This window comes from Hemitrygon akajei, chromosome 27, assembly GCF_048418815.1.
Source record: "Hemitrygon akajei chromosome 27, sHemAka1.3, whole genome shotgun sequence".
Taxonomy (NCBI): Eukaryota; Metazoa; Chordata; class Chondrichthyes; order Myliobatiformes; family Dasyatidae; genus Hemitrygon; species Hemitrygon akajei.
The window spans coordinates 12,094,338-12,102,421 of NC_133150.1; the positions used below are offsets into that span (position 1 = coordinate 12,094,338).

The window sequence follows — 8,084 nt, forward strand, 5'->3', positions numbered from 1 at the left end:
GAAAGTGAACAAGCACCAAGATATCTGGTGTCACTGAGATGGTAACGTCTCAATCCGAGGGAACACAAGGCCCTTTTGGCTCTTCTGAGACCCTGAAGGTTCTGGTCCAAGCACACAGACACCATAGCTAACAAAGCCCATCAGCAACACTCCTCCCTCAGGATGCTAAAGAAATTGAGCAAGTCCCCTTTGAACCTCACCAATTTCACTCAGCACATCACGTAGAAAGAATCCTATCCGGGATGTATCACGGTTTGGAATGGCAACTGCTCTGCCGGTGTATGTAGGAAACAGCAGTGAGCTGTGCACACAGCACAACATATCACAAAAACCAGTCTTATTGCTTTTCCCCTGTACAACTTCAATGCATTAATGTGATAAAATAATCTACATGGATAGTGTGCAAAACAAAGTTTTATCAGTGCAACGTGTTACATGTAACAATAATAAACCACTTACAGGTATTGAACTGTCTCTGGATGTCGTCATCCTGCAGCCGTGAGACGTCTTGTGCTGTCAGTACTTTCAGTTCCCAGTCCAGGAACCTAGGTTTATGATAGAGGATGCATTCTCCTGCATGGTGGGGAAAGGGAGGGTTAAATAATGGATGGGAATGGTGATAAAGACCACTTGATTGGACACCCTATTACTGAGATATAGATCACGTTAAAGGACAGTCCATGGAAGGTGACTTTCCACTAAAGTACACAGTAAAATTCTGGCAGATTAGAAAACAAAAAAATATTGGTTGTACAGGATGTCCCAAGATTGCAAAACAAAGGACACTCTTAAGAGTCAAGTACCCACTCTGCAGGGACCACGATACAGGTAATGAGAGACTCTAACCAGTCTGCTATCTAAAAAAACTGAACAGCACAGCACTGAAAAAGGCTCTTTGGCTCACAATACGTGGCCAAAATAATTACAACAGTAATGAATTCCTAATTAAACTACTCTCTTCTGCCTACACAATGTCCATTTCTTTCCATTCCACACACATTCATGTACCTATCTAAGACCCTTTCAGAACACCTCCATTATAATTTCCTCTAGTTCCACCCCTGGCAGCCGCCACTCTCTCTGTGAAAAACAACTTGCACAGGACATCTCCTTTGAATTTACCCTTTCTCATTTGAACTGCTTGCTCAAAACCCTATTATCCAGTCTGAGTATACAACTCCATTCTGGAACTAATATCAACAGTGTTCTTTGGCACAACAGACATTCCCTCTTTGGTAGGTGTCCCTCGTGCAGTTAATGCTTATCTAAGACCAAGTTTGTGCTTTTGGATTCTCACCTGAACCACATCTGTCTTAAACCACATCTCTTGGGACCAGAATCAGTATCACCCCAAAGTAGCATGGTGGCCCCTGTTGAAGGCAACAAATATGATGCTCATAACTGGGATAGTATTGATGGGTCAGCATGGAGATTGTGGGCCAAAGAGCCTTTTTCCCTGTTGTGGGGCTCTATGACACTTCATGGCCTGACAGATGCTTTGACCAGCTGCAGCCTCCCATCTCATTCAGTAGCTGTTAAGTTAGTGCGACGTTTGACATTTCACAGTGCCAGCATTCACTAAATGGGGTTCAATTCCCACCGCTGTCTGTGAGGAGTTTCTACATTCTCCTCATGACAGTGTGGGTTTCCTCTGCGTGCTCCCATTTCCCCCCACATTTCAACAACAGATTATGGTCATTACAATGTGGGCCTGCCATGTTGGCGCTGGAAGCATGGTGACACTTGTACACTGTCCCCAGCACAGTCTTCAGACTGTGTTTATCATTGACACAAAAAACGTATTTCACCTTCTGTTTTGGTGAAATTGTGACACATAAAGTTAATCATAAATCTCTCCTCTCTCACTTTAAACCTCTAGTTCTTCATTCACCAAAACTGGGAAAAAGACTGAGTACATTCACCCTATCTGTGCCCACCATGACATTTTACACCTCCATAAGATCACCCTTAGTCTCCAATGAATAAAGCCCTCAGCTGACCAAAACTCAAGATCTAAGATGCAGTACAGCTTATACTTACATCTGTCTTCACTGTGATTCAGCATCCTGGTTGAACTCTGATGTCTTGTACTCATCACTATATTTATTGCTGGAATTATTGAGCAAGTAATTTCATTGTTTTTGTCACATAAACCAAGATGCAAATTGTACAGAGTGAACCTCAAGCATTTTCCCTTCACAGATATCAGTGGTGTACTAGATGGTATAGTGCCAGCCTAACTTTATTAAAGACAAAAAAGATTTCCTTTATTTCTCACAAATATATCAAAAATACAGTTTTTGTATCATTTTTGTGTCAATCACCAACACAGTGTGAGGATGAACTTCCTTATCCTGCATGAGGTGCTCAAGTCCCTTTGCAACTCTGATTTCTGTGCATTCTCCCCATTTAGAAATTCCTTGAACATTACAAACCAGGGGACTAGAAGAAACTGGTGCACCCTTACTGAGTCCTTCCTTAAGCTCATTTAAACTTGCTTACCAGGACATGTTCCAAATAAGCAACAGATCAAAACTCCCTCTTATAGTGAATGATTCGGGTATCACTATTGTGCAGGCATTAGTGCAATTGCTTTGCAATGCCAACGATCACAAATGGGGTTCAATTCCCACCCATGTCTGTAAGGAGTTTGTACGACTGCATGGATTTACTCTGGGTGCTCCGGTTTCCCCCCACATTCCAAAGATGGATAGGCTCAGGTTGATGAATTATGGAATACTATGTTGTTACCAGAAGTGTGGTGACACCTGTGGGCTGCCCATCAGCACATCCTCGGACTGTGCTGTTTGTCGTTGCAAAAAGATGTATTTCACTGAATGCTTCAATGTACATGTGATAAATGGAGCTAATCTTTAAAAGACTGGCCTCAATTACTTCTCTGAGCAAGGTAAAAAGTGAGAATGAGGTTGCAAGTGAGATGCGAAAAGAGAAAGATGAATTCAGCATTACCTAGGAACAGGCAAGTCAACGCCAGTATTTGAGTCAGAGTCCCCTATCTCCTTCTTAATGCTACCTAAACCCTACAAAAGTGCAAAGGATACTCGGAAGTACACTCAATGACCACTTTCTTTGGCGCACCTACTGTATATCTACAATTGCTTGTTAATGCAACTATCTAATCAGCCTATCATCTGCCGGCAACTCGATTCATTATAGCGTGGAGACGTGGTAAAGACATTCAGTTGTTGTTCAGACCGAACATCAAAATGGGGAAGAAAAGTGTGGATGATTGTTGATACCAGGCAGGGTGGTTTGAGTATCTCAAACTGCTGATTGTTCAGGCTTTTCACGCACAACAATATCTCCAGTTTACAGGGAATGGTAGGATAAACAACAAAAACAAACATCCTGAGTGGCAGTTCTCTGTGTAAAAGCGCCTTGTTAATGAGAAAGTTCGGGGGTGCATGGCCAGACTGGTTCAGGCTGACAGGAAGGAACAGAAACTCAAATAATCACTCGTTATATCAGCGGTGTGAAAAACAGCATCTCCACATGAAAAACATGTCAAACCTTGAAGGGATGGGCGACGGCGACAGAAGACCGTGAACCACTTCATTCGACACAGGAGATCACTGCGTTGATTTCATATTAAAACTAAACTTGATGCATTTTTTCCTTGACATTTACCCGCTCAAACTCTCTCACGCACACAGTCAGATCTATTTTACTATCATTTTTGCCTTCATCTGCTCCATAAGAGTTGGGATTAGACCACCTCTATTTTTTACTTGATCTCTTCGGGCACTGTGCCGTGTTGTTCTATGTTTTATCTAGACCCCCGGCCTCTCTTCCTCGTTCAGCTCCTGATCCTTCCTCTGCCCTCACTTCACATTTTCACTCTCTCCTCACCAGGATCCCAGTTTCCGTCCATCCTGTTCATCTTTGGGCCAACTGCCACTTCCTGAGGTTTGATCCCCTGCCCCTTCCCTCAGAGCCCGTCCCAGCTTCCATATTCCCGCCTGTAAATTGTGGCATCCAGGCTCCGGATCCATATCCAGATTCAGTCTCCCCTCACCCACATGCAGGTTCCCAACCTCCTGATCTGATTCCCTCTCCCCTGGATCCAGGCTTCCAGTCTCCCGGCTCCACTCCCCAACCTTCCGACTGGGCCGTGCCGCCCCAGCTTGGGGCTCCCCGGTCGCTTCCTCTCCCCCACGGGCATAATTCCCTCAATTCCTGACCTCTCGGCCACCGACTCCCTTCTCCGGCTCGGTCGCCCCAGCTTGGCGACCCTTCCTGCCCCACATCGGGCGGCCGAACAGCCGAAGCCGAGGGCGGCCCCGCCGGCCGACAGTCGCAGCCGCCAGCGCGGGGAGTCTGCGGACTTGCACCGGTCGGACGGGGCCCATATCTGGGGAAATGTCCGTGTGACGGACAGCAGTTATCAGACTATTGAACCGAGTGTGGGTGGCAGACACGGAGGGTGAGGGAGTGTGGGGGGAGGATTGGGCCGGGACAGCGGCTCACGGGGAGCGGACACAACCGGAGAGTGTCGGCTCTGGCGGTTTGCACCGCCGGCAATGTGAGTGAGGGGAGCCGATGGGAGGAAAGTGATGGGTTTTGGCGAGGAGAAAGAGTCGGGGCTGGGCGGGTTCCTGACAGGTGCAACCCACCATCAGTACAGAAGAAGAATAGTCTATCGAGACATTCCACAGCACAACCAGATGGACTCATGGCTTCACAATCTCCCTCATTATCATCTTGTCCGTGACTACAAGACATTCAGAGGATTATGGAGACACATCACAGAAATCAATCTCCCCCCGGGAACTCTGTCTCCACTCCTCACTGCCTCGGGAAAGCAGCCAGCAAAATCAACGCCACTCCACCCTCTCTCCTGTCCCCTCTCCATCCGACAGAGTTTACAAAAGCCCCGCCGCCATGCTGAACACAGCTGATGTCACGTGTGTTGGACAGCGTTCTGAGCATGCGCGGAAATCTGAGAACGATCCAGAATGATCGAGAAGTATGCCGGTTTAAAACGTGGTTTGGTTGTTGTCAATAAAAGTTCTAGTTATATTCTTCCACAATATGTTTCTTTACGAGTAACCCACGGCACGTATTAATATAAAGAACACAACACTACCCCATCTGTCCTTGACAATAGGACAGGTACAGTAGGGAAAATAAAAAACTCTTAAAATTTCTTCTCCTTTTTCAATATTTTATTAATTTCTAAATAGAAGAATACAGAGTTCAAGAAAATACATATTAGAAAACAAAAGAATGATGTAATAATACCAAATAGATTATATTTGAATCACATTAACAAATTCCTTACCCTATATTGATGTAGATTACATTAATTCATATGTTGAGATATGAATTTTTCATATATATATAAAAAATCTATACCCACTACCAAAGCCAAAGCTGTTTGTAAAGAAAAAAAAGGAGAAAAACCCTTATCAGATAATGAAATATGCTATTAACAAGCATCTGTACTTTAATGGGAAATCCAAGGTTTTGAAGGTTTTGAAAATAAAGTACAGGTTTTGAAGGTTTTGAAAATAATTCAAAATCAGTCCTTGCAAATTTTGAAAATCTTGGTTAGATTCATAAATTGAACAACGAATCTTTTCTAAATTTAAGCATGCCATAACATCCCGTAACTAGTGAGCGTGAGTAGGCGGAGCAGCATCCTTCCTTTTAAGCAAGAACGCCCTCCGAGCCATAACAGAGATAAAAGCCAAATGTGCTAGTCAGATGTCTTCAAAATGGTATCTTTCCCTCCAACAATACCAAATAAAGCAGTCAATGGATTAGGCTTAAATTTTACTTTAAAAAGAACAGAAAATGATCGGAAAACTTCCTTCCAATATTTTTTAAGTCTTGCCATGTTCAAAACATATGAATGAATGAAGCTTCTCCATTGTTACACCTATCACAGTAGGGAGATGTATCCTTCATGAAGGAAGGGGCATGCGTAAACACAAGCAATTTGAACTACAAATCCCAGCTACGATTGGAAGTGGAAGTGAAAATGAATCCGAGGTGGATTCGGATTCTCTGGAACATACAGATGAAGATGAAGAGGCAAAAGAAGAACAACAGGAAGAGGTTGGAGCTGGAAGATCTTCTGGAGACATAAGAAAAGCTTTGGTGCAAATAATGCAGGAATTAAAAGAATTAAAAACATTAAAAAAATAAAAGAAGATATTAAAAATATGAAGACTATGTTTGATAAAATGGTGAAAAAACAGGAGAAAATGGACAAAAAAGTTAAAAAGTTGGAAGAAATAACAGGAGACACTATTGATAGAGTGAATAAAATGGAAGATAATATTCTTGCCTGGACATCAGAAAGAAAACGACTGTTGGAAAAAATAGACGTGCTTGAAAATTTTAGTAGACGAAATAATATTAAAATTGTTGGTCTTAAAGAAGGGATAGAGGGAGAGGATACAATAAAAAATTTTCAAAAATGGATCCCGGAAAATTTGGAAATGGAAGAGGGAACCCAGTTGATTGAAATCGAAAGGGCCCACGGAGCCTTAAGACCAAAACCTCAACCTGATCAGAACCCATGACCAATCTTGATAAAATGCTTAAGATAAAGAAAAGATCCTGAAAGCGGCTGCCCAATGTGCCAGAAAAAGAAATGAGCCATTGATGATAGAAGGGAAAGCAGTTCTTTTCTATCCTGATATAAGTTATGACCTTTTGAAGAGAAAGGAGGAATTTAATCCAGCGAAAAAAGTTTTATGGGAAAAGGGTTATAAATTTATATTGCGCCACCCGGCAACACTGATAATTTTTTTGGATGATGGAAAAAGAAGATTTTTTACTGATCGTCGGGATGCAGAGGAGTTTGCACAAGAACTCCCAAATATTCGCTAGACACAGTAAAGATTTAAAAGTGAAACAGATTAAAGATGAAGACGGAGACAGTGAAGTGAGTTGATGGACATTAAGGACAGAAGAATATTTAAATGTACTTTTAATTATATGATACAGGGGGAGAAAGGTAAAAATTTGAGAAATATTAATTGAGAGTAGTGATATTATTTTTTCTTCTCATACATATACTTTTTTCATGCTATGGGGGAGCTGGGGGAACTTTGGATCGATCGCTACGGGATTCACATGTGTAATCATGGCATTTGCCATGACCTGCACAACGGAGGGGGGTAATGTTGTGTTTTTTTTTCATTCAGAACATTAGCAGGGGGGTTTTTTGTTGTTTTTTTCTTTATAATCTATTTTTCTTTTATCTTTCTTTCTTTGCCTGGATGATCGGAGGGGAGACACATAGCAACATGGAGAATTTTAAAATAATTCCCCAAGGTACTACGAGAGTTGAAATATTATGTATTATTATAGATTGGAGTAACCCCTTTAAAAATAATGACTAATTTAATTAATTTTTAAAGTTTTAATGTTAATGGGCTTAATGGACCGGTGAAAAGAAAAAGAATTTTAACATACATTAAGAAAATGAAAATAGATATAGCTTTTATACAAGAAACACATTTAACAGAGATAGAACATCAGAAATTAAAGAGAGATTGGGTCGGAAATGTTATTGCAGCTTCATTTAATTCAAAAGCGAGGGGAGTTGCAATTTTGGTTAACAAAACTTTACCAATTAAAATACAAAATGTATTAATTGATTCTGCGGGAAGATATGTAATTATACATTGTCAAATCTTTTCAGAACTATGGATTCTTATGAATATTTATGCACCAAATGAAAACAATGTAAAATTTATACAAGAGGCTTTTTTGAATTTGGCTGACGCACACAATAAAATATTAATAGGTGGAGGCTTTAACTTTTGTCTAGACCCAGTTTTAGATAGGTCAACAAAGGTTGTTACAAAACCAAAAGTAGCAAACTTAACTTTATCATTGATGAAAGATTTAAATTTGATTGATATATGGAGAAGAATTAACCCAAGAGAAACAGATTATTCATTTTATTCAAATAGACATAAAACTTATTCAAGGATAGATTTTTTCCTACTATCAGCGAATATTCAAGACAGAGTGAAAAATATGGAATATAAAGCAAGAATATTGTCAGATCACTCCCCCTTGATAATGACAATGATAATGATGGA

General features: G+C 41.1%; 1 long non-coding RNA gene across 1 annotated transcript in view; it reads right to left on the bottom strand.

The window, feature by feature from the left end:
- The window catches only part of LOC140717129 (uncharacterized), a 63,595-nt gene extending 58,684 nt beyond the window's left edge, over positions 1 to 4,911 (bottom strand). Inside the window, exons 1-2 of the long non-coding RNA XR_012096454.1 lie at positions 3,532 to 4,911; positions 460 to 573 (exon numbers count right to left, since the gene is read on the bottom strand). This is a non-coding gene — a long non-coding RNA (uncharacterized lncRNA). The remainder of the gene's footprint in view (positions 1 to 459; positions 574 to 3,531) is intronic.
- Positions 4,912 to 8,084: the final 3,173 nt, after the last annotated feature.